At 41.2% G+C, this 27,306-nt stretch overlaps 2 long non-coding RNA genes across 3 annotated transcripts in view; both read left to right on the top strand.

Annotated features, from left to right (window-relative positions):
- The window catches only part of LOC129144723 (uncharacterized), a 143,618-nt gene that overhangs the window by 99,553 nt on the left and 16,759 nt on the right, over positions 1-27,306 (top strand). The window lies entirely within an intron of this gene.
- LOC119261121 (uncharacterized) lies at positions 957-13,316 on the top strand. 2 transcript variants are annotated; one of them, XR_005128929.2, is made up of 3 exons: positions 957-1,046; positions 6,626-6,751; positions 12,969-13,315. It is a non-coding gene; the product is annotated as an uncharacterized LOC119261121 (long non-coding RNA). The 2 variants fall into 2 exon arrangements; XR_005128930.2 differs by lacking the exon at positions 957-1,046 and adding an exon at positions 1,058-1,485 and having other exon boundaries at positions 12,969-13,316.

The raw sequence follows: 27,306 nt of genomic DNA, 5'->3' as shown, positions 1-27,306 counted from the left end.
ATTCTCTCTTTTCCTCTCCTTTCGAGGAGTCAACCTCTGTGTGCTGCTCTTTAAAGAGACCAGGCAGATTGATGGTTTTCAGGGTGACCTTGGTCAGAGAATGTAATTGGCTCACTTTGTCATTCAGCATCTGCTCCATCCCTGTGTGCAAGCACTTGGACAAATCTCATTGTTCCTGCAATCCCCGCACTGTCTGCCTCCACCCCTCCCTCTCTTGGGACAGCCATCCTAAACCTTGCCCAAGATGATTGTTCTCATCCAGACCATCCATTCATTTCTTCTGAAGGTGGCCTACTTGGGTCTGAGATGTTTGGAACATGTTTTCCCATTGGTCACTTGGGATTGGGGGGCTTCTAATGCATCTCCAAGGGACTGCATCTCTCCCTGGAGGCAAGCAAGCCTTCAGTCCCCCCAGGGCAAATGAAAGCTGGGGGGACTCACTCTTTTGACCTTTGTCAAGGAAGTCTTTCATGTCCACCAGTGACAACTTGTTTGGATTTTTATTAAATGCCACCAAGCACAGGGCTTGTAACATGGTAGGCCTGGCCTCCACTGCCAGAGACTCCGAGTTTGAAGGCTTGTGTCCTCAGCCCAGTCTCCTCCTCGACTTTTTCACAGGTTTCAGCTCTGGAGCGACATCTTTTGCTCAACTTTATGCCTCTTCTTCCCATCAGTCTCCTTGTCACTACAAAAGCCACTAAGGTGGAGGTGGAAAGGAGCTTCCAGGGGAACCCAAGACTTGTCTCAAGGCTTTGAGCGCCGCCTCAGGGCGCCTGTTACCACTTCAGGATCCACGGGGAAGACATGGGAGGGAAGGGAGCAGACAGCAGCCCTCCCTGGCTTCATCCGTTCCTACAACTCTACCTCAGGAGCCAGTGACCTGGGGAGCCATCCTTCACCGCCCAGATTCCTGTGGAGTCCTCGGTCTCCAACACAAACGGACACCAGGCAACGGTCACCATTTGAGGGGGGAGGGGGACGAGATGGAGGGGGAAGGTTCTAGAAAGCAGTACTTTCTGATCACTCTTCTCACGGCGCAGATACAGGTATTATTACTCGCTCAGGACTCACTGGAGAAGGCTGAGTGCAGCCCCACCTGGCCGCGCTGCAAAGCGAGAGGCTCAAAGCTGGGTCCGCACAGAGGCGCGCAGGCATCAGCCGGGTGTGGAGCGCGCACACCCACGGCCAGGCTCCTTCTCCTGGTTTCAAGCTTCCTCTGCCACAGGGAAGCCGGGGCCTGCCTACAAAGGTCCTGGGGACCACCCTCCCAGAGCCGCCTCCTGTCCTGGTGTTTGGTCATCGCCAGAGGGCAGGGCCGGGTGGAAGGATCTCCCCAAACGGACTAAGAGACCCAGATTCCAAACGTAGTAAAGTGGCGGACAACAATCATAAGCGGCGGGGAATCTGGAGCTGATTTTGGGACTAAGGCAGATAAATGTGACAGCAGGAGGTGCTGACAAATGCGCCCTGAAGGTCAGGTTCTGGGTAAGGTCTCCTGACCTTGAGAATCTGTAGCTTCTGAATTGTCTCCACCTCTCAAAAGGATCCCATGGCCTTTGGGATGCTTTTCTTGACAGCGTTCAGTCCCGGACTGATGGCCTCCAAGCCCTGAGCGTGGTGCTGGGCTGCTCCCAGAAGGCCTGGGAGAGAGGACTTCCTCGGATGTTAGAAATCCTCCGATGAAGATTGGAATGTTAACAGGCTCCTGGTTTTTGAGCTGCAACATCTACACCTCCCAGTTCCCTAAGAAGTCCTGTGACCTCCAGATATCTATTTTGTTCTTGCTATCACATTTATTTTTAAATTCTGATTTTTGGGGGGGTCATTTTTGCTTTTCCATAAATTCACCATCAGACCACCTGTGTCAATTTTCCATCCCTCATTTCTATTTTTAAAAATTTTTAAATTTTATTTTATATATTTTATATTTTTTATTTTATTTTATATATTTTTTCATCATTTTTCATTTTTATACAATGTATGCATTTTCATCTCAGTTATAGTCTCTGTGAAATTCCAGCACCCATTCACCTGTGAACCATCATCATAGTCCCTTGTGCTCTTCCCACCCCTGTTTTGATCCTACTTCCTTCTCCCCCCCTGCAGATTGTCTCTGGTTATAGTTGCCTGTTGATTTTGATTTTTACTTTATTATAATTAATTTTTTCCTGATCCCTTATTTGAACCCTCTACATTTCTCCTATAAGTGAAACCATCTGATTTTTTCTTCTTTTTTTCCTGCCTTATTTCACTGAGCATGATCCTTTCCAGCTCCATCCATGTTGCTGCAAATGGCATGTGTTTATCTTTTTTGATTGCTGAGTAATATGCCATTGTGTATATACATCACATCTTCTTGATCCAGTCATCTATTTTTGGGCACTTGGGTTGTTTCCATAGCTTACCTATTGTAAATAGTGCTGCAATAAACAGGGCCCACCTCTCATTTCTTCCCATTTTCTCTGGTAACCATTATGCTTTTTCAGTGAGTTCAAGATTAATTCCTACTATACTTTGCCTGTGTATGTTTTTTTTTTTGTTATTTATATTTCACAGAGGAGTGAAACCATCTGATAGCTACCTTTAACTTTTTGACTTATTTCACTTAGCACAGTCACCTCAAGATCCACTCATTTTGTCCCAAATTTTGCCACTAGTTGATTTTTTGCCACTAGTTGATCTTTTGCCACTAGTTGATCTTTTTTCACAGTTGTGTAATATTCCACTGAGTAGATATATTCCACAATTTCTTTATCCATTTGTCTCTTGAAGGGTACTTAAGTAAGTTCTGTGACTTGGCAATTGTGGGTAGTGATGCTATGTAAATAGGTGTAGATAAATCTTTTCATATTAGATTTTCATATTATTTGAATGACTACCTAATAGAGGTATTGCTGGATCATATCATTGTGGTGGATGATTCTCTTGATATGTTGCTGTATTTGGTTTGCTAGGATTTTTTTTTTAAAGATTTTTATTTATTTATACAAGCACTGGGTATAGTCAGAAGTGCGGGAGGGTGAGAGAGCAGAGCAGGCAGGGGGACCGAAGTACACTGCTGAGGGGAGCAGCGGGCAGCAGGAGAGGTCTGCGTGCCATGTGGGACCCTCCTCCAGTGGCCGGGGAGCATCCGGGGATCGAACCGGCGCTGGAGAGGCTGCGGGCAGCTTCGCAACCCAGTGCTCAACCGCTGCACCACCGGGGAGGCCCTGGTTTGCTAGGATTTTGTGAAGATTTTTTACATCTATGTTCATTCATTGACATTGGTTTATAATTTTTCTTTCCTTTTTTTATACTGACTTTGTTTGGTTTTGGGACTAGGATAATATTGGCCTCATAGAATGTATAAGGGGGGTTTTCCTCCCTCTGCAATATTTTTGAAGAGTTTGCATAATATAGGTATTAGCTTTTATTTGAAGGTTTGGTGGAATTTCACTGGAGAAGTCCTCTGACCCTGGGCTTTTGTTTCTAGGAAGATTTATAATTTTTAATTTCAGCACTTGTAATTGGACTATGTAAGCTGTCTGTTTCATCCTGATTCAAACTTGGGTGGTTGTATGAGTCCAAAAATTTGTCCATTTCTTCTAAGTTGTCCAGTTTGTTTGCATAGAGACAAAGTATTAGCTTCTTATGATCCTATGTATTTCTGCAGTATTTGTTGTAATTTCTCCTTTTTTCGTTTCTGATTCTATTGATTGGAATTTTCTCTCTTCTTCTCTTTGCAAGCCTAGCTAATGGCTTGTGAATTTGTTTAGTTTTTCAGAGAACCACTTCTTGGTTTCACTGATCTTTTGGACTTTTTGTTTTTCTGTTTCATTTTTTTTTTCTGCTCAAATTTTTAATTATTTCCTGATACTATTTTTTTTTAAAAGATTTATTTATTTATTTATTTATTTATTTATTTATACAAGCACTGGGTACAGTCAGAAGCGTGGGAGGGTGAGAGAATTCACCAGAGCCAGAGCGGGGAGCAGAGCAGGCAGAAGGACGGAAGTACACTGCTAAGGGGAGCAGCGGGCGGCAGGAGAGGCCTGCGCGCCATGTGGGACCCTCCTCTGGTGGCCAGGGAGCAGCCGGGGATCGAACTGGCGCTGCAGAGGCTGTGGGCAGCTTCACAACCCAGCGCTCAACAGCTGCGCCACTGGGGAGGCCCTATTTCCTGATACTATTTTTTAGTTGCTTGTGTTCTTCTTTTTTCTAGTTTCTTCAGCTATAGAGTTAGATTGTTTATTTGAGATTTTCCTTGCTCTTTTTTTTTTTTTTTTAAATGTGAGCTTGCATTGCTATAAACTTCCCACATAGTGCTGCTTTTAGAGCATCCCACAGGGACTGATGGCTTGTCTCTTTATTTTCATTAGCCTCTGGATACTTTTAAATTTCTTCTTTGATTTTTTCATTAACCTAGGAGTTGTTCAGAAGTGTTTTGTTTAGTCTCCACATGTTTTGGTTTATTCCAGAATCCTTTTTGTGGTTAATTTCTAGCTTTATGGCATTGTAGTCTGTGAAGATGCTTGATATAATTCATATTTTGTATATTTTCTGAAACATGTTTTATGTCCTAGTATATGATCTGTTTTTGAGAATGTTCCATATGTACTGGAAAAGAAAGTGTTTTCTTTTCTTTTGGGATGGAAAGCTCTATAAATGTCCAATAAATCCATCTGTTCTACCACTACATTTAAACTTTTATTTCTTTGTTAATTTTTGTGGATAATCTATCTCTTTATGTCAGTGGTGTAAAGTCTCTGACAGTGATTGTGTTTTTGTTGATATATTCTTTTAGATCTGTTAATAGTTGCTATGTAACTAGGTGTCCTATATTAAGTGCATAAAAATTAATTACAGCTATATATTCTTGCTCAGATGTTTCCTTGATATCCACCCCGCCCCCCCCACACACATATCTTTGTCCCTGACTACCTTTTTTCTTGAAAGTCTAGCTTGTCTGATTCAAGAAGAGCAGTTCTGCCTTTTCTCTGTGAGTTGTTAGCATGTGTGACCTTACTTCAACCTATTATTTTTGTCTTTCAGTTTTAGATGGGTCTCTTGTACACAAAGTATTGATGGCAGAAACTTTCCCCCCAAATTATCAGTCTATGTATTTTAATTGGTGAATTCAGACCATTTGCATTTAGGATGATTATTTATATGATCTGGTTATTATCAGTCATTTTGGTTTTGATTTTTGATTGTTTCATTTTTCTGTTGTTTCCTTTTCTATTTGTTTCTCTCTGCTCTTCCTGGATGGCTTTCCTTAGTCTTTCTATCAATTTCTTTGTTTCTTCATCTATGGGTGTCTATTCTGGCTTTTTGGTTAGCAGTAACCATGGGGATTTTACTTAAATTCCTATGTCTTAAGTCCTTTATGAGCTGGTGTCTGCTCACTGACATTTAACTATACAGGTTCTATTTTTTTCTCCCTTTAGTGTTTTGTTGTTGACTCATAATATTCTTGCTTATGCTTCCGTGTTTGTGTTGCTATTGTCATTTTGCTCAGGCATTGTGTTTCACCTTTTTTTTTTTGTAGAACAACTCTTTGAAAGACATGTCTGGTAGTGGTAAACTCTGTTAGCTTCTGTTCATCAGGGAAAGCCTTTATTTCACCTTCATACTTGAGTGGTAATTTTGTAGGATAGAGAATTCTTGGCTGGTAATTCTCGTCTTTTAGGATTTTGAACACTTTCTTCCACTCTCTTTCTTGTTGAAGTCTGGGAAATTTTAATTTGGAAGCCTTTGTAAGTTATTTTATTTGCCTTGGTTCCTGAAAATTTTTTTCTTTAATTTTTGGTAGTTTGACTTTGATGTGCCCAGGTAGCGTTTCTGAACTTAAAAAATTTGGGTGTTCTTTGAGCTTCTTGGACATCCATATTTAATTCATTCTTTAGGTTCTGGAAATTCTTAGTTATTATTATTTTGAATAGGATTTCTGCTCCTAGTTTTCTCTCTTCACTTTCTAGGGTCCTGACTACACTTAGGTTTCCTTTTCTGATTGAATCTGATATTTCTCATAGAGTTTCCTCATTTGTTCATTTATCTTGATTCTCTCTTTTTCTAAATGGGTTATTTGATCATTTGCGTTTTCTATATCTGAAATTCTTTCTCCTGCCAGTTTAGTTCTATTTAAAGCACTTTCTAAATTTGTCTGCATTTCATTCAGTCTTTCTTTTGATCTTTTTAAATATTCAGTCTCTTTGGTGAAGAACTCTCTTTGTTACTGGGTCTACTTCCTAAGGTCTTGCACCTTTCTATCTGACTTTGACTGGCCTTCAGTAGCTCATTTAACATTTTTAATATTGTTGTTGTGAAGTCTTTCTCTGAGAGCTTCTCTATTTCTGTATCCTTTATATCTGTCCCAGGACTCTGTCCTTCTCATTATCGCTTTTCTATCTTGTGTTCAACTTTCCTTGTTCCCTAGTCATGTGTGTTGCCTGTTTGCTCTGTGGCTGTGTATGTATCTGTGTGTGCATGTGTATGTGGTTGGGGCACTAGAGATTTAGTTTTATTTGTCTTCCTAGTTTACCTAGGAATGAGAAGTGGATAGGAGGGGAGTTGGGGCTTTAAAACTTGATCTCAGCTTAAGGAGTGAAGTTGGTCATCTCTAGTTTCTCTTCTTTTTGTTCCACAGCAAGTTATGTTCTGTGCTCAGCTTGTCCTAACTTCCCATCCCATTTGACTTTTTGTTGACATGGGGAAGAAAGAGGAGTTATTACAGACTGCAGGAACAACTTGCATGAATACTGTGAGCATTGAGGTATGTAGTTTGTTTGAGGCAAGAAATATTCCAGTAGCTACTCAGTGTACCTTAGAGAACCATGAAGCTGGCTAAACTGTCTTTAGCCATTTCCTGACTTTATGTTGCTTATGTATATAGGCCTAGCTTGGGCTAGGGGTGAGAAGTCTGAGAAATCTTAACTATACTGTAAGACTGACGTTACATGGAATTGGACATTTAAAGTAATAGATTGGAGATCTTTCTTTTTCCTTAAGATTATCAAAAAAATCATGAGATTATCCAAATTATCCAAATTCTCATCTAAGAGTATCCATTAAGCCCCATTGAATAAGTTATTTTAGGGCCAAATTCCATGAGTTATATTGACACAACTAGTTATTTTCAAATTTTTTTTCCATGGAAAACTCATCCATTTCCCAATAGATGGAATACAACATATTGACATTTCCTTATTGGCTCATGCTAGGTAATACCATGATGGTTATAAGCATGCCAGCTACCAGCTAATGAATAAATGATTCTGATTTAAGAATCAAATAAGTGGGCCTCCCTGGTGGCACAAGGGGTTAAGCACTGCACTGTGAAGCTGTCCGCAGCCTTTGCAGCATGAGTTTGATCCCCGGCAGGCCAGGGAGAAACCCACATGGCACAGTAGACCTCTCCTGTCTCTCCAGCTGCTCCCCTCAGCAGTGTATTTCAGCCAGTCTGCCTGTTCTGTTCCCCTCTCAGTCTTTGGTGAGTCCTCTCACCCTCTGCATCTCTAGCCTGTACCCCAGCTCTTATAGACATGGATAAATAAATCTTTAAAAAAAAATCAAATAAGTGACTCTCAGGCTCCTCTGATTATACCTCTGAATCTACAGCGAAATGAGACACTGTCTTCAGTTGATCTGCTGAAAGTGGTCCCTGCATCAGATTTATGTGATCTTGCCACCATGGCCAGACTCTCACCTATCTGCTTCCATGCAGAGCCTCAGACGCTTCCTTTAGTTCACCAGCTTCCACCCTTAATAGGGCACCAGTCCCACAGTTTCCCAATCAAAGGCAAGGAGGCATTACTTCTTTCCCAGTGGGGTTCTGCTAGGTCTTCAAGACTTGAATTAAAGACAACCCAGTTGCTATTTCTCAAGAAATAATTGCATGTTTGAACTCTTCTCAAAGCTATGTGCTAAGCACTTAAAGAACATGCATGTCCTATTCAATCCTGCTTAAATGTTTTGTAGAGCAAAGTTTTCTTTTATACTGAGGTCGGCAAACTTTGACTCATGAGCCAATCTGCCTCTTCTTCCGTAGCTTGTGAGTTAGTAATGGTGATTGCATTTTTAAACTTGGGTGAAAAAAATCAAAGGAAGAGTAGTACTTTCTGACATGTGAAGTTATTGGACATTCACATTTTAGAGTCCATAAAGAAAGCTTTATGGGAATACAGCTAAATTCATTCTTCTACGTGTCATCTGTGACCACAGTAAAAGCTGAATTCTTACAACAGAGACCATATGGCAAAACCTAAACTTACCTTATTATCTGGCCTTTTATGGGAAAACGTTTGCCAATGCTTGATCCAAATGATTACATTATCTGCTATTCATGATTTTATCTTGATCCAAGAAGGTTATTGTTCCCATACATTGACCATTTTACTTGTGATTGAAATGTTTAGGCAGTAGCAGTCATGGGGCTGCTGATTTAGAGAATGAATCTTGCCCTGCTGGCAGATTTCAATGTAATATAGTGGGCCACACGCTCAAGAAAAAGTTGGGACACCTGGGGTTTAGCCTTGGTCTATCTCCAGTTTTAGAGATGCTAGGTGAGTCATTTTACCTTTTGGTCTTTGAGGAATAAACTGACAGCACCTGGTGTTTAGAGGAGGTCTGGTCAGACTTTGAGACCTTTCATAACCAATTATACAGGGAGATCCCAGTGTTCCACTACTTGATTTTCAACTGGAACCCATTCAAGAGCATGAACTTTACATGCTGAACATTTGGATAAGAATTTTTTTTAAAGATTTATTTTTATGCAAGAGCTGGGGTACAGGCCAGATGTGTGGGAGGGTGAGAGAATTCACCAGAGACAGAGCAGGGAGCAGAACAGGCAGACAACCAAAATACACTGCTGAGGGGAGCGGCGGATGCAAGAGAAGAGGTCTGCCACGCCATGTGGGTATCTCCCTGGCCAGCCAGGAATTGAACCTGCACTGCAAATGTTGCAGACAGCTTCACAGCGCGGCGTTCAACCTGCTGCGCCACTGGAGAGGCCATTTTTTTGGATAAGATTTTAATAATGGCTAGAAAAGAATGAGTGCTAAACATTGTTTAAAAGCTATAGAATTAGGGCCTCCCCTGGTGGCGCCGCAGTTGAGCACTGGGCTGCGAAGCTGTCCGCAGACTCTGCAGTGCTGGTTCAATCCCCAGCCACCGGCGAGGGTCCCACATGGTGTGCAGACCTCTCCTGTCTCGCCCACTGCTCTCCTCAGCAGTGTGTTTCGTCAGTCTGCCTGTTTGGTTCCCTGCTCTGGCTCTGGTGAATTCGCTCACCCTCCCGCACTTCTGACTGTACCCAGTGCTTGTATAAATAAATAAATAAATCTTAAAAAAAAACAAAAAACAAAAAAACCCCAAAAAACCCATGACAATTTAAAAAAAAAAAGCCATAGAATCAGATCATATCTAAGATCTCTTACTGTCCCATAAGAGACTAAGAGGAAGGACTTTTTGGGAGATGCTGGTACTCAGAGGTTTAAGCCATAGACAGAAGATGCTGACCTTTAAGTGCTGTATCCAACTTGTTATGCAGTAGTCCACCTGGATAACAGAAGTATCACTTACGTTGGTTCTCTAAAACATATGGCAGTTATGGCAATAAAACCACGTGAAAAAAGAATGGTGATCTAGCTAGTTTATTCCAGCTCTTGGCTTACAAAAAACTCAAGATGTGGATTCAATCCAGGAACTAGAAGGGTGAGGAACACCTTATTTCTTTTATCCCAACTCTTGGGTTAACCAAACTTTGATAAGCAATAGTCTAAAAAAACATTGTGAACTCATTTTATAAACTCAAATGTAGACTATTATGTTTTGATTGGTGAAGTTCATACAAAAACCTAAAAAGGTTGGAAATGATAAGACACGGTTTTTCCTTATTTTCTAATCTAGACATGACTGGATCTTTTAAAATACATTATCTTTGAGTTGATAAACACTTTCATTATTATCTTAAGAAGGCAAGATTAACTGAATTTGCAGCCTCATTCTCTGTGTTTTTTGTCCATTTGCAAATGACCATTTATCCATTCACTTGAAATGATTAATGATAGAGGGCAGGCAAATTGCTTAAGATACAGATTTGATTTATTTTTACAAAATAATGCTTAATAGCGGGGATATTGGAGGAGATGGTGCTGATATTTTTTCTACAGTTAAATTTTGGAAAATTTAAAAGTATATAGTACAAATTTGGGAGAGAGGTAGAGGAGATGTTCAAAAGAATAACAAGAGTCCATTATATTTTGTTTTAAATAGGCACACAAAATTTATTCAGTAAAAGTTTAATGACCACTATCCACCAAACACTATGGTGGATATGACAATGAATTGATTAGAGACCATCTAATTAGAGAGGGATTCTGAGGCAAAGATTTCCTCTCTGTTTAACATGGACAACCCCACCCTGTTGGGCCCACTAACCGTCAATGACTTGGCACCCAGCTGGTGGGGAGGCTCAGTTTGATAGAAATATTACATGAAATGGATAATTGTCTCCCACGTTTCCCAATGCTTTTCCCAGCTTCCAGTTTTGACAGCATTGATTTATGTTTCAAATCATCTTCAGATAAGAGATTTGAAGAAAGTCCTTGGCCGTATAGTCCCACCCATTGAGCATGAGGTTTGGAGCAGTGTTTGCAGTGGAACATTTGGGAATAGAGAACTGTGGAAGCTCTGAATCCAAATTTTCCAACTGTGATGTTTTCCCACTAGGATTCCAAGGGAAAGCCTGGAATCCCACCCCCAATGTGTATTTGAGACCAAATCGTTGGCTGTATCCCCAACCACTTTGTCACTCTTGGCCAATTTCTTGATTTCTCTTCTCAGGTTCCTGGAGGGGCTGGGGGCGGCTAGCATTAGCTCTTCCTCTGTCTGTTCTCCCTCACAGCATTATTGTGGCAGTTCACTGGAAGATAGCTTTAAATTGACTTTCATTGGAAGTCTCCATGAACGTATATGATCAAGATTGAGAAGGCATGGTGGAATGAAGTATCTCAAAATTTACAGTCACATTGGGGTGGCTGGGGGGACAGAGGGTGTATTTCAAAGCCTGGTTCAACCTCTTGAGTTGGGAATTTTGAAAGGAACTTGGACTTTGGAGGGTTCGAATTGTTAGTTCTTGGCCAAGCACAACTTTCCATTCCTAAGGAAGAAGTCTATAAAAAGGCCATTTGGACTTCAAAGAGATGATATTTTGATGCATTAAGTGTACATATGAATCAGAAACATGTGGATTAAATTTCCCGTTCAAACACGTGGCCTTGAAAATTTCAGGGGAAAGTGTTTGGCAAAGCATGCCTGGGATTTGGATAAAGATGGAGTTTATGTTTTTTCATGTTTGAGAAGTTTTATCTTCTTCCACATGCCCCCCTGTGCCGTGATTGACATAACCCTAATGGATACTCAGAGGGTGGCAAGAGAAAGCATTGCCTTCTGATGAATACATATTGAGTTTACTACAGAGATGGAGAATATAGATCTTCATTAAAAGGGTAACTGCAGTTTACAAAAACCCCAAACTCAACCAAACAATATTTTCCCTGGAATAAGGGCGTGGGAAAGCAAGGCAACAATTACACTGGCGACAAGTGCTATGGGACAGTTGGCTCTGTTTTAATGACAGTGTTCTGCCCTCTCAAGTCCAAGGCTACCATCAGTAATGGTGTGATCTTTTCTAGGCAGCCTTTACAGAGCTTAAAAAGTCCTGAGTTTGGCTATCCAGGCACCAGTCTCTGCTCAGACTTTGGTTCATCTGGCTAAAGTCTGTACAGGATGCTTTTTTGGGTCCTTCTGGAAGAGTCTGACTTTGTTCAAGGAGGACTAGAAAACGGCATCAATGTCAGATCCTGTGCAATGCTCCTGCAATGCGTATCCTCCATGCATCATTAAGCAGAATGTGGAGCCCAAATCATGGTTTAGTTGAGGGTTAGCCTCAACATTCTTTATGTTTGTTACTCAGCAATGGTGTGTTTTCCCTCCTGAATATAAATAAGTCTTGTTAATTATAGAAAATCTGAAAAACACAGGCATCTCTACAGAAGAAAATAAAAATCCCCATAATCCAATTAGTCATCATTAACATGGACATTTTGTCCATGTGATTAAGTATTTTTCAAAACATTACTGTGGTTAACAGCCTACTTAACTTGCACAGTACAGATGTTTCAGAATCTATTCAACCAATCTCATATTGTCAATATTTAGTTTGTTTCCAATTTTTTTGTTATGATAATGTGGAGATAAACATTCTTGAACATGAATCTATGTTCCCATTTCTGATTATTTCCTTAAGGTAGATTCCTAGGGAGGAGGTTGCTGACTTAGAGTGTGTGAACATTTTTATACATTTTGGTACATGACGCCAAGTAGGTTTCCAGGAAGGTTGCGGTTATTTATTTCCCACCTGCAATACATTTGAAAGTCTCATCTAGTCTTAGATGCTATTATGGTATAAGGCGGCACCCTCTCTTCACACTTGGGTTCACAGATGAGGATATTTGTGAATTCTTTGTCCTGCCGAGTACTCCAGTAAGAATGGCAATGACCATGCTTGCTATCCACTGAGAGGCGAGAGTCTTGCAGAACATCTAAAAAGATCTTGCAGGCTTCAGAGTACATTGGCTAAAGTTTTCTTCTCCCCCAGCCTATTGGGGCTCCAATAATTTTCTCTTTTCTTGGAGTTTTTCTAAGAATCTACTTCCCTGGACTCTCCCTACATATAAGTTTAGGTTAGATGTATGGGATTTTGGTCTTCTCCTAAGCCTCTTAGAGAGTTTACCTTCCAAAGATACAGGGAACAAACCTTTAACTAAAGGGACTGAATGGGAGCTAGGATCTGGGATAATTAGGCCATCTGTGACCCAAAGCCAGATGTTCTTCTCAGCGTTGGTCATGGGGGGATTACTGACTCCTTGACAGCTAGTCCCGAGCTGCGCAAACTTTACTCTCTCATTGATCTTTCCTGACTGCAGAAGCCCGTGGGACTTTGCATCAAGAGGAACAGCGTCCCACAGAGGAAAGGCAGCCTTCTCTCCTGGACTGAGTGGAACATGTCTTCCTGACCTGTGATCCCAGCCTACCACCTCTCTCCCTGTATCATTTAGGATCTTATGTCATCTCTTGCTCCAAGACTACTGTATATTTGTTGTGCAAATTAGCACTAATATTAGGTTAAATACCACACACTTTGGGAAAGTGAATTGTCTGTTAAGCCAACTATCAATTAACAAACTCTGAAATCAAATACACAGGTTTTTACAGTTTTTTTTCCCCCCTGAATTATCCATGACCAAAAAACCAAAACCAAAACAAATCAAACAAAAAATACCCCCACTCTACTCTCTTCATTAATTAAGTAGTTGTAGTAGAGTCTGTGGAAATATGAAAACATTATTTTAAAAACATTTTAAAACTAAAAACAAAAGATACCCTAAGAAGTTTCCATTTACTTCAGGCCACAGAGAGTCTTGACAGGCATAATTAATGATATAATTTCCTGAATGTCCATAGGACCTATTTTTTTTTTAAACATGTAACACACACACATAACAAAAAACCAAACAGGTAATTAAAGTGCTTCCCATTTTTAACGAGTGAACCCTTTAGAAACCTGTCAGGCAGCATCCGGCTCCCCTCCACACTCTTTATTAACTGACATGTCAAAGAAGAAAGCCATATCATTTTTATGTTCCCATGGCACAGAAACTAATTTTGGGTATTTTAGACCAGAGAGATTTATAGATCAGCCTCAGAAACTTCTCTCGGGTTCCTGAGAGAGTAGTAACATTCCAGGAGTTGGATGGATTTAGTATCCGCCCTGTTTAAAATATGGGCTCCTGTCAAACCTATGGGTATCCCTGAGTAACCTTCCATTATGGCCCAGCTGTTCCTTAAAAGAAGCCACGGAGAATGTTATAGGACACTGTGGCGGGTCTCTCTTCCTTTGTTGGGTAACCACGGGGAGGTTAGGACTGAGCAGCAATTCTGCAGGAGGGTTCTGAAGCTTTCAGGAAACTCGCCCGCCAAATGTGGGCTCAACTGAAGTTGGACATGAGTGGAAAGGGAGAGGTAGGGTACCTGGGAATCAGCATTCTGTGGCAAATATCAGGTATTATTTCAATCAGCCTCTCAGGGACAATTAGGAGCAGGGGAAGTTGATGTTTCAGAGCATAAATGAAAAAAAATCTTACAAGGTTAAAGAGAGGATGTATTTATTTAGATTTTTGGTGTTAAAAAGAACAAATATTTGTTGTTCATCTGTTGGCTAAGGCAACATAAAGGTATAATTCACTCCTTTTGAATAACATCAAAAGAAAACTTAAAACTTTTTATCTATCTGTAACATTTTCTTTTTTATTCCAATGGAGATGATGACAAAATGCTTCTTCCTTAAGACCCTAAAGCTGCACAACTGTATCTTTAAGAACACCTCAGAGATCAGTAGTTTTGGAATCTGAGAGGCCCACATCTTAATCCTTCCAAGCTGTGTGACCTTGGGTAAAATTTTAACCTCTCTGGGCTTGATTACCTTACTCAAAGTAAAGATCAAGGCGACTTTGTAAGGTTGGTTTAAGGATTTAGTGAGATAATGCAAGTGAACTTTTTAGTAGCGTTTTACACAAGGTGAGCCATCAATGAATGGAGAGCCCTTAGGATGATTATCAGGAGTAATGCCAGTAGATGACTGGCTAGATGGAACTTTTAAAGACTGAAAACAAGGATGCGGGGAGCGCCACATTTGTACTAGAAGGAAATTTTATGAGACTTTGGTCATCTCTTAGCTGATGAGTTCCATGAAAACAGGCACTGTGTCTTGTTTTGCTCATCATGTTTCTAGTGCCTGGCACATATTGCTGCACAGTGTGTGGCCATTTGGTGAATGAATGAATGAATGAATGAATAAATGAACACTACCCCTACTTCAAGACTCCCATCAACCATGGTGATTTCTCTAATCCATTCTGATTAATCTCTCTTTAAATTTCACTGCCTGACCTACTTTTTGAAAACCTTATCACATTTTCCCTTGTACTATTATTTGATGGTATCGTGTGTGTGTGTGTGTGTGTGTGTGTGTGTGTGAGAGAGAGAGAGAGAGAGAGAGAGAGCGCGCGAGAGAGACTGAGTAGCTTATAGTCTCTAGAAGTCAGGGGCTATGTCTTTTGCTTCTCCTGAGTCCTCCCTGCTCCTCCCTTCCCACCCTGACACCACTCACAAACACCATCCTTAGGTGTACATTCATGACTGACACAGGTTGAATAGAATTGAAATGCTGCAGTGCTTTAGTGCGAAGGGGGAGTAAACAAATGGACTTACGTTTTGTGGAAATTCATACTGTCCTCAGGGGCTGAATTATTTATTTTCCCTTAATCATTTCAGGAGTCTCAGGGCTTGGCATGTGCTTCCTTGTCTTCATTTGCAGAATCAGAATATCTCTACTAATCTAAGCAGGGCTGCATGTGGTTAAAGTTCCTTATTTCTTTGCCATGAAACACGTATTCTCAGAAGTCCCCACTTTAACCTGGGTTGACACCAGCCTACAATTCTATACCAACAGAGAAAACCTGACTGCTTTGTAATCACTGGCTCTTGGAATAGGCAGCTGGGGATAAGTTCATTGGCTTCTCCAGGACTTTGGTTTCAAAGTTGACCAGGTATGAGGAATATGACTCCTGTCTGATCATATTTCATGGCCACCGCAAGTGGCTGCGAAGAGATTTTTGCTTAAGGCTGCAGCTGGGGCTAGTTGGGTGCCTGCCAAGAGCAGGGGCATGATATATTTGTGTGTGTATATGGATGTCTGTTTTCATAGGCATAATATTCCTATATATTGCTTTGGGGATCAAGGGGAAGGGTGTGAATGCTCTGTTCTCCACTCAGTGGTCTGTAGGTTGATTCTCCATTCTGCCTACTTAGTTTCCAGCAGGGCTATAAAGACAAGTTTCAGAAAGACCTTGTAATTCCTTAGTGGTGCCTTCAAAGAGGAAAATTTTGCATGTCATTAGCAAGGAAGATCAGGCATTAGGGAGAGGGATATGATAAAGTTGTCACAATTTATCATAAATATTCCTACATTTTCTCTGAAAGCTAACCTTCCGCTCACTCATTAGATTGCCTCAGCCTAGATACTTGATTGTGGCTTGTGGAAGATTTCCAACATCATCCTCCCATCTTCTTATTTCGGAAAGACTCTCTAGAAAAGATCGGATTTCAGGAATTACTTGAATAAAGTAAAAAGAGCTCTTTGTGTCTCAAACTGTCTATCCTACTCCATTTCCTGTTTCTTCAACATAAATTTTGAGTCCCTCTTTAAAGCACTTGACACAGTGTCTAGCTCAGTATATTTATATAGAGTCCTCCTTATATTTAAGTTTTTGTAAGTTTTAGTAATAAAGGATATCCTCTATTTCCCATGGGTATGAATTTGCAATTATCAGAGAACTGGAGCTTAGAGGACCTGGGAAAGAGATTCTGTGTATGTTAGATTATGAGAAAGCTGCGTGGACAAAGAGGACAATAACCACGATGCACTGAGTGCTTACTATGTGCCGTGGCTCTAGAGGCACCCTCTTGCTACTTCTCAAATTCTCACAATAATCATGAAGTAGGCATTAATATTACTTTCATTTTACAAATGAAGCTCTTGATGTTTCCAAAGGAAATACAGAGTTCAAGGTCACACAGCTAATTGTGACAGAGTCAGGAGTCAATCTCATATTTTCTTACTCTGGAGCTCAAGCTATTCCTAATAATTGTTGTCTTACTGCCCCTAATAGATCAATACACACACCCCCACCACACACACATCACCACCAACAACTTTGAAGATGGAGAACATTCTCTGAGCCGTGAGAGTTTTGAAGAGCAAATGCCCCGGTACTGAGAGCCCAAATAAAGCATGTTTAGGGACTTGGAAATTCAGGTTTTATCGGTGACATGAACTCATGAATCCCACCAGCAGCTGGGTTAGTGTGTTGTTTCTCAGTTGGTTGGGTATGACTTACAAAAAAAGGTTGTGAGCGCAAGAGCCATGTGGTTTTCTGGGGCTGCTTGCCTGGTGATTTGCAGGGACGAGGCCCATATCACATCCCTGGACACAGACAGCGCAGACCTGCAGTGAACCTGGGCTTCCTGGATAACTCCTTTACTGAGCATCTCCGTCTTCCTGAAGCCGCCCTCATCCTTTGTTGATAGATTGGCTGTTTGCTATTGACTGCTCTGTCGGCAAGATGCCTCCTGAGTGTTTTGGAAAGACATGTCTCCTCTGTTGTGGATGGAGGGCTGTTTGCCTGGCAGTGTTTGCTCTTTCTCTTTATCTCTTTCACTTTTCCTGACAAGAGCTTCAGAGCGTCATGTTCTTTTTAAGAATTGGGTCTGTAGCCTTTAGACCACGGACCACCACTGTCTCTTGCCCTAATCATCTTAGAAATGAACTTGGGATTTGGTTCTAATGCTTACTGTAGAAGCAGAAAGTCAGCTTAAATATATCAAAGAATAGCTCATCAAGTGATTAAAGAAACACTTTGCAAACTGAGATCAATACCCCAAGCTCAACTCTCACTTAGAGTCAGGCCACCAATATAATCAATTTCAGCAGGCATTTTCCTCCTCCATTAAGGAGAATCAAGCCATGTTATCTTCATGTGGGCTGCATACATGATGCATAATAAGGGTTTAAGTGAGTGGAATCTCAAAGAGAAGAGGAATTCCATGAATAACTCATCAGTCGAAGATGACAATAAAATGTCAACTAGCTTAATGGAGTCAGTCACCTGTTGCTTCCAGGAAGCTGGTTAATTTAATTTGTCAGCTCCAGGCAGACGCTAGGGACCCAGATTCATCCCTAGAACTCCTAAGGACCTATATTGAATTCCAATGTCTTTAGTTTCTCACTTCCTTTTAGCAGCATGTACAATAGGATCCACAAGAAGACTATTCTGAGCTGGCAAAAAATAAACTCATAGCTGAAGAAAACTGGTTAAGATGTGACTTTACCTGTTCTTCCTTGTTACCTTTCACTTGTTCTGGAGTTCTGTGCTTGCTGTCAGAAGGCCTTTGAGTTGTGTGTATGACGGGAGTCCCCAAGAAGTGATATCTGACCCTGATGTTTACATTTTTATAAAAAATTCAAGAGTCATCTTGCTTAAATGGAAAAACATTTTATTTTTTGTGTACCTAAATTTCTCATTACGTCTTCCTGGATTGGGGAAGAAAAGGATTGTGTTTGTAGCTCTTGGCCCACTAATCATCACTAACTAAACTTTCCCATTCTAAACAGAAAATAACCTCCTTGGCTCTTCATAAATGTGTCACCCCATGATAATATTTATTTAAATAATTTTTTTTGCTAAGCTTGTATGAATACAGGCATACCTGTGGGTTCAGTTGCAGATCTTGGCAATAAGATATTGCAAAAAAAAGTAAGTCACATGAATTTTTGGCTTTTCGGAGAAAATAAAAGTTATGTTTACACTATATTACAGTCTGTTAAGTGTGCAATAACATAATGTCTAAAAAGAACAATAATACCTTCATTAAAAAGCACTTTAGTGCTTAAAAACTGCTAACCATCATCTGAGTCTGCAGGGAGTCATAATCTTTTGTAGGTAGGTAGATGGTCTTTTTAAAAAACACAATATTGGCTAAGTGCAGTACAGTGAAATGCAATATGACAAGGTATGTCTGGATAGTTCAGGGATGTCTAGAAGTTGTAGAAAACTTGGTGATTTGGTTTGATTTGGAACCTGGCCATAAGAACTGGGGTATAAGCATTATCCCTCCTTTCAAAGGGCAGACACTGATGATAATGTATCATGGGTTTACTTTCTCACCAAAAAAAGCAAAACTTCAGGACAGCAGAGCTACTTATGGAAATCACCAAATCAGTTGCTACCACTTGCCTTTTGCGAGTGACTTAATTAGCATTCTTGAGGCTACACAGCTACAGGGATTGGTCCACAAAGGGTAGCTCTTCGTGCTTATAGCCAGTAGGGTTATTTAAGAACTTTCCCGGGGACCTGTGGCACTATTGAATATCAATAGTCAGTTCCAGGTTGGGGGTGAGGGCCGTGTACAGTTACAGAAGGAGTGAACGTCAACATATTTTGTGCCTGGCCTGCCATCCCTGCAAACTGCTTGGGTAAATAACATCTAAATTTTATAGGCTTTGAACATGTGGCTCTCCACATACATTGGGCATTTGAATTGAGTGGTAGTTTTGCATAAGCGAGATTTCTTGTTGAGTTCACTAGAATTTCCTTGTCATATGTTTTAGATTTTCAAAGCAGTGAACCGGGAGGCCTGGAGCTTCCAGTATTAAGGAACTAAATCTGAACAATGCCAAAGAGCAAGATATTAGAAAATTAAATAATCCTTTTAACACTCACAATGCTTATCACTATAGAAGGCAAAAGTCTTAACTGGGGAAATTTGTGCAAAGTTAATTGGAACCAGTTGCTGCCCTCCTCTGCCTGGATTCCACACAATCTTAGCAGTTGTTTATTTATTTTTTTCATTTTATTTTTATATTCCCCATACAATTGCAACCCCCCCATTTTGACCCCAATCCCTCCCCCCCACCCCCCACCCCTCATAGAGTGTCTCTGGTTCATAGTTGTTTGTTGATTATGATTTTTACTTTCTTATAGATATTCATTTTCCTGGTCCCTTATTTAAGTTTTCTAGATTCCTGCTATGAGTGAGACCATCCGGTATTTTTCTTTTTCTTTCTGGCTTATTTCACTGAGCATGATCCCTTCCAGCGCCATCCATGTTGCTGCAAATTGCATGTGTTTATCTTTTTTGAATGCTGAGTAATATTCCATGGTGTATATGGACCACATCTTCTTGATCCAGTCATCTATTTTTGGGCATTTGGGTTGTTTCCAAAGCTTAGCTATTGTAAATAGTGCTGCTATAAACATAGGGGTGCAGGTGCTCTTTGGAGTTGATGTTTCTGTGTCATCTGGGTAAATACCTAGGAGTGGAATTGCTGGATCATATGGAAGCTCTATGTTTAGTAGGTTCAGAAATCTCCACACAGCTCTCCATAGTGGTTGGACCAGATTGCACTCCCACCAACAGTGCAGGAGAGTTCCTTTTTCTCCACACCCTCGCCAACATTTGTTGTTGCTAGTTTTTTTAATATGTGCCATTCTCACTGGTGTAAGATGGTATCTCATGGTAGTTTTGATTTGCATTTCCCTGATTACAAGTGATGTTGAACATTTTTTCATATGCCTGTTGGCCATTTGCATTTCCTCTTCAGAGAAGTTTCTTTTTAGCTCTTCTGCCCATTTTTTGACTGGATTATTTTCTTTGTTGTTGTTGAGTCTCATCAGCTCTTTGCAGATTTTTGTGATTAGTCCTTTAGCAGTTGTTTCATTTCTGACTTGATTTAGAAAAATCTATTGTACTTTATCTTGTCCTGATACTCATGGCTTCTATTCTGAGAGAGAGAGAGAGAGAGAGAGAGAGAGAGAGAGAGAGAGAGAGAGCGCAAGAGAGAATGAAGGAGGGAGGAAGGAAGGAAGGAAGGAAAAATCTAATCCATACCAGATTAGCAAGTGATGGGCCCCTTGTTGGTTTGACTTAATTTTGAGTTGCCATTAGTCAAATTTGCAGGTGAATCCAAAAATCTGGAGATCAGGACAAAGAAAAGAGGAGACTTAGAATCTTTGGACAATAAATGAAATGAACAAATAGCTTAAACCCCCCCCACAGGAGCTGAAGGATAAGCATTCTACCGATGACTCTATAAGTCTTTGGCATCTCCATCTTTGACAGGGGCCTCTACAGCGCCTTGCCTCTCCCCCTGCTCTGCATTCAAGTAGCATTTCTGTGGCCCCCACAACTGAGAACTTACACAACACCCCTGATCTATTCCGGGTAGCCTGTTCTCTTCTCTGGGGAGGTTTACTGGAGTAAGAAAGGTGTCAGGTGTTTTTCCACTTTTCTAAATCCCACAGGATCAAGCACGCGGCTTGTTCACTCAGTGAACATTTATTGACTCACTCAGTTTTTATACTGTTTGGTGAAAGGGGCTAGGATTCAAAGAGGTGTGAATTCTGGTCCTTATGTCTTGGTTTTTCCATCAGTAGGATGAGGGTGATGGATTGGATGGTGTGGCTTTCAACTATTTTTTTTGAATAATGGAAATCTTTCCCATGTGAAGTCTTATTTTATCTAAAGCAGTGTGAAGCAAGCATTTATAAAAGTCCAATTTCAAAAAGCTATGTTTGTCACAGTTACTATAAATCAATTGGCATGTGCAATGAGACTTTTTTGATGGACACAAACCTGGGTTACAATGGCAGCTGGTAACATCCTTATGGCTTTTTTTTTTTCCTGTTGTACAACATTTAGAAAACCCTGACTCACATAGAAACCCTTTGCAAATGGGGAGCCATTTTTTCCTTTACAAAAACACTGGATGGTGTCATTTGTATGTGGAATATAGAGAAAACAAAGCAAGAGGCAGGCAAAGACAAACTTTTTTTTTTAAAAGATTTATTATTTATTTATTTATTTATTTATTTATACAAGCACTGGGTACAGCCAGAAGCGCGGGAGGGTGAGAGAATTCACCAGAGCCAGAGCGGGGAGCAGAGCAGGCAGAAGGACCGAAGTACACTGCTGAGGGGAGCAGCGGGCACAGCAGAGAGGTATGTGCGCCATGTGGGACCCTCCTCCAGTGGCCGGGGAGCAGCTGGGGATTGAACTGGCACTGCAGAGGCTGCAGGCAGCTTCGCAACCCAGCGCTCAATCACTGCACCACCAGGGAGGCCCGGCAAAGACAAACTTTAAGACCAACCCTTGAATGCTGACTGTCGATCTGAGGCTTCCAGGAGGGGAGGGGAAAGGGAGGAATTCGGAGGGGAGATGGGGGAGCACAGTGGACTCTGGTGGAGGACCGTGGATGCTCTGGTGGTAAGAGCAACAGTGACCACACCTGAGGGAGGAAATTCTATACTGTCAAAATAGTAACAAGATGGAAAACAATGGTCCTTCATTAAAACAAAACAAAACAAAACAAAACAAAACAAAACAAAACAAAACAAAACAAAACAAAACAAAACAAAACACCAAACCGATCATCTTGTCATTTCAGGGAAATGACAACTGGAATTTAATTAGAAATATATCACAGCAACTAAATGGATGGCTAGACACAGGTGGTTATAGAGGTATATGGTAAAGCAAATACAGCAAAATGTTACTTGTTCACCCTGCAACTCCTGCTCCTTGGCTTCAGAGTGAATGGTCCAGAGGCCAAGAGGGAAAAGCAGAACTTTGTGCTCCTGTGATGCCTCCAAGCTGGTGCTCCTGTACCTGGCTTCTCTTCCTTCAGTCTGTCCAATGTAACACGTCTGTTTCATCATCCTACGCTATCACTTGTGTTTATTTCTTAAAACTGTCTCTTTCAAGTTTTTCAGTAGTTCCCAATTGCCCTCAAGATAAAATGTAATCTCGTGAACTTTTCATTCAGGAATATGTCACTAATCTCTCTTTTTAGATTTAATTTCCCTGACTCTTTAGAAACTCTCTCCCTCTCTCCTAGCTCTTCCTAAATGTGCAGTAAAAATTTTATATGAGAGGCTTGCATTGTCCCCTTCCACCTCGTTTTCCAAACCCAGGCAGCTGGATGGCAATGTGGTCCTTTCTTCCGAGTTTCTGTGTCAGTTATGGATACAGCATCAGGATGCTTTGGGGTATAAGCTGCAGAAAACCAGGTGTCAAGTTATCTTACACCAGTATTTTGTTTTTGTTTTTGTTTTTAACTTCAGCCTGCCTCAGAAATATCTGGAGGACTTGTTAAGCCACAGATTGCTGGGTCACACCCCCACATTTTCTGATTCCGTAAGTCTGGGTGGGACCTAAAAGTGTGCATTTCCAGCAGCTACTCAGGTAACACTGATGCTGCTGATTAGGCATTTGAGAAGTACCAGCCTAAACCATAGAAAATTTATTGTTGCATGCAACAAAAAATCTAGAGCAGTGGTTCTCAAGCTTGGCTGTGCAATATAACCAACTGGGAATATTTTTTAAAATCCAAATGATCATATATCACCACTTACCAATTGAATCAAATCTTCTGGGAGTGACACACAGTATATGTAAGAACATTCCAGGTGTTTATAAGATGCAGCCAAGTTTTCAATGCACCGATCTTGAGTTTTGGTCTTTCCTGGGTCCAACAGTGGCCTCATAGAGCATGTTTCTTCCATCTTTCTTTTTGGCATTTGTTGGACCCATAGTGTTCTTCCTTGTAGATTTTTACTTCTACTGTCCCAAGTTGCTTGAATTGGTTCAAATCTTACCTCCTTTTTAAACACTGTCCAAAGATCAGAAAAAGAGCACAAATCACCTACTTTCCTTTTGTCTTTTCAAACCTGCAGAAGTTTCCTAGAAGCCTCCCCCAAAACATCTTTTTTTAACTCAAGTTAGAACATTTTTGATAAGTTAAATCACATGTTAAAGCACCAACCCTAAACCAATCACTAATGATGGAATAAAATGATTGTGTTCACTTAGTGCTGGTTGTGCATTAGAAATACTTGGGGATTCACCCTAATTTAGTCCATATACAGACTATCTACGTTGTCTACTGCCTCAGAGTAATTGCTTCCACTTCTTTACAATCCTGTCACATGTATGATATAAAATGTAAGTTCCCTTCTGATATAACCTAGTTTCTTCCTTATGTAGTATTTACTTTTATTTACTGTATAAGCATCATGGATTATTTTTCCCCAATTGAAAAAATACTTGTGATTTCCTTAATAAGTGTGACTTAAAAATTTTCAGAAACTTGAGACATTTCTCAAAAATAACATTTTCTTTTAGTTTTCAGTTTTAGCTACTACTGCCTATAAAGACTCTTACATGATTGAACCCAAAAGCCAGATTCATTACTACATATACTCCCATTCTGCTCTCTGCTTTAGCTTCTGAGGGAGAAATTTCTTAGTTGACTTGGTCAAAGAGATTGTGTTGTTTGGAGAGAGGGTAACATAAGCTCAAAATGTTAAAAATAAAGGAAATATTTTTGTTCCAAAAAAAAGAAATACTTGGGGAACTTTTAAAACTATTGGATTCCAGGGACATGTGTATGACCAACTAAATCAGTGTTGGGGTGGGGTCCCGTTATTAGAGTGTCTCCAGGTGCTTCTTCTAATTTGTGAGCAGAAGTTAGAACCATTGATTTTGGCCAATCAAGTTTGACTCCTTGCTCAATGAAGACGCTTAGCCTGTAGGAAAGCATATAAACCATCTGCTAGTGGAACAAAGTCAAGACTCTCTTTGCAGGGGAGGAAGGGTAATGATTGGATAGACAACAATCACTCGTGGGGCATCTATAGGCTGCCTGTGGCAGCTCCTCATACAATTGCCTGGACTTGTACCTCCAATAAAGTGGAACTCTGCTCCACGTCTTTGTAGCATTAACAAATTCATAATGCCTTGTACAGAGTAGGTATTGAGAACAATTTTATTTATCATTAATTGCTTTGTCTCTCTGCTGGGATAGTCACTAAGGGAGTGAAGTTACTTTGCCTGGACATTTAAACCTGCTTCACCTCCCCCCGCATGGAAGCCAGAAAGGAGACTGAAAGATCCCGCTCTGCTCCTTGATTAGTGTATCTGCTTCTTGACCCTGCTGTGGTTTTATGTGACAGGGAAATTCCACACTCCTGGCATGAATGCTTGGCCTGACCAGGGCCAAGCCAGGAGCTGCTGCAGCATTTATGTGTGCCTTCTTTTGTCCCGAGGGTGGTGGGGGCCAAAGTTTGTCCGTCGAAGCCGACTGGAACAAGGCAGCTCTGGAGCTCTTTTGTGGGCCAAGTACATTTGGGTGCATAGATGAGGCACTATTCCCCCCTCTGCAGAGAGCTTGACATTTCCCTACCATGGTGAGAAAACAAATACTTGAATATTGGCAGGATGAAGAGACAGGCCATCGACATTAAATTAAAGGAGTTAATGAGGCAGGGGGCTGGTGGTGACTTTAGAAGCATAAACTCTCCTTCATTCATCCAAATCCTGTGCATAGCTCTTCATGCACGACTCCCACAGAAGAGGATGTTCAGGAGGGACTTGCCCTGGGAAGGTTAATTGGCATATTTTTACCTGCAAGCTGTTTCATATTGGACAGGACACAGAGGAGATTCTAAGAGCAAGGTGTGTGAAATAATGATTTGGAACTTTTAATTTCAAGGAGGATATTTGATAATCATTCCTTGACCTGTAATAAAGTCTGAAATAAAGACGTTCTAGTCTGTTACATAAAACCTCATTCTCAGGGAGTGCTGCTTCTTCTCTTTTCTTTTCAAATTCATAATTAGTCTGCCACCCCCCCCCATTAATTACTCAGTTCTGGGTAACCAGAGACACTCACTGGTAGGGCTACTACACATGCACTCGACTGGGAGGTCGGCCTCGCAGTCGGTATCAAATTCACCACATACATGCAGGAAAAAAAGCATCCCTTTCCTATCATTTTGCCCAGAATTGAAAATCCTTGCATTGCTACCACTTTGTAGATGATTTTGCAAACCTTTTATTTCAGGGGAAATTTTCTAAGGGTTTGGAGGGGAGGGGAGGCAATACTTTTTTGCAATCTAATGGAAGCTTGGAACAAACTTAAACTCCTCCTGAGAGGTAGGTGAACCCCTGTTGATTCACGTTGGAGGCTCATGGCTGGCAGCGGACTGAACAGTATTGATTTCTCGTTTGTTTTCAGTAACATTTTCTTTTCTTGAGAGCTTTACAAAGCCAGTGCAGCTTTCTGGGGGTGGAGTAGGAGCTAACGTGTGCTCTGCCAGTTGTCATTCCCTATAAATCTTACAGAGACTCTTGCCACACTGTTTACAAAGATGCAGCATCTGAGCGCCAGAGTGAGGATCAGATTCCTTTCCTGAAACTTCATTAAGTGCAACTTTCATCCTTCTTCCATGAAGAGTTGCTGTAAAAAGTGAAGATTCTACCACATGCGCTAAAGAAGGGAGCAGCAGAGTGTGTTCCTGAGCCCACACAAGTGCCTTTAACTTGCCAAGTTAACCACCATCCAGGCTCCCCAAGAAAGGCATAGCCCAGCCCCATGCTTCCTCATTTTTTTCCAAGCCTATTAATGTGCAATACGAGTATAAATTTGTCTCAGATATTAAAACAACAGCAACAAAAAAGCCTACATTTCTCTTCCTCCTGATACTTGATTACTGCGCAGGGACAATGGCGGACAAGCTTCTGAGAATTTTCTGGTTCCTGGTCACACCTGCTTGGAGAATGGGACGCCAAAGAGGAGAGAGTCCGTGCTGTTACTCTGCTTCTGCTTGGGAGATAAGAAGAGAGAGTGGCCAGGTTACTCCCCCATTTGCTGCCAACAGCCTTCCGCCCCGCCTGCCTAATTCCCCCCATTTTTTGGTTATGGTAGTGATTAAAACAGTACCTTGAGGATTCTAGAAATCCTGAGGGGATTTGCAAGCACTTCATCCCTGACTGGTATTTGCTTCTGGTGAGGCTCCTGGTGGGGAGTCAGTGGGGGAGATGCCAGTGAAGCTTCCATCCAGGGAGCTGGACAGGGCGCTGCCTGGGGTGGGTGTGGTCCTGGGAGACTGGGCTGAGGCCTGATCTGGGCACTCCCTGACGCTGCAGGTGATGGATGGATGACTTAGTCAACTTTATCCTCGTCTCTTGGGCTGGAAAATTGGGATGACACCATCAAAGTACGCAGGCTTTCCAACACAGATGACTACCTAGGAAGTTGCCAGTAGGAAATGTTGACTGTTCTGACTGCTCATCAGCCTGGCATCCCAGATTTGGGGGCTCCCCAAAACATCTCCCTTTATAAAGCTTTCACCAAGCCTTTCCAGGCCTTTTGGTCTAATTCTTGATGATGATGTTCTGACAAGATTTCTTTTACAGGTTTGGCTAGTTTGTTAGCTTTCGTGAGACCATGATTTTGCAAAGTGGAGGCCAATTGTGTAATTGCAGCTTTGTTCCTTGTGTGGAGAAGCCTGAGGTGGTAACTAGGAGGGAAATGAGAGCGAGATTTTAACCTCTCAGAAACTTGGCCTTCTCCCTGCTTACTTCTTTCCTTTGGGTGTTGCTTGCCTTCTGACTATTTCAGTCGAAAGAAAAGATTCAGCATGCTAATTAAAAAAAAATTTCTAAAATGAAAAAAGGCAATCTTCATATTTTATTATTTGCCTGTGGGTATGATGGTCCTATCTTGGCTGACAGCAATATTTACCTTTTCTATAGAAAATGTGCTACAGCCTTGTGCACCTCAGCTAGGAAGTTCCAGTCTATCTG

The sequence above is a fragment of the Talpa occidentalis genome, unplaced genomic scaffold, assembly GCF_014898055.3.
Source record: "Talpa occidentalis isolate TD23 unplaced genomic scaffold, MPIMG_talOcc4v2.1 talOcc4.6, whole genome shotgun sequence".
In the NCBI taxonomy this organism is placed as follows: Eukaryota; Metazoa; Chordata; class Mammalia; order Eulipotyphla; family Talpidae; genus Talpa; species Talpa occidentalis.
The sequence above is the reverse complement of the archived record's forward strand: the minus strand, read 5'-3'. Positions and strand labels throughout refer to the sequence as shown.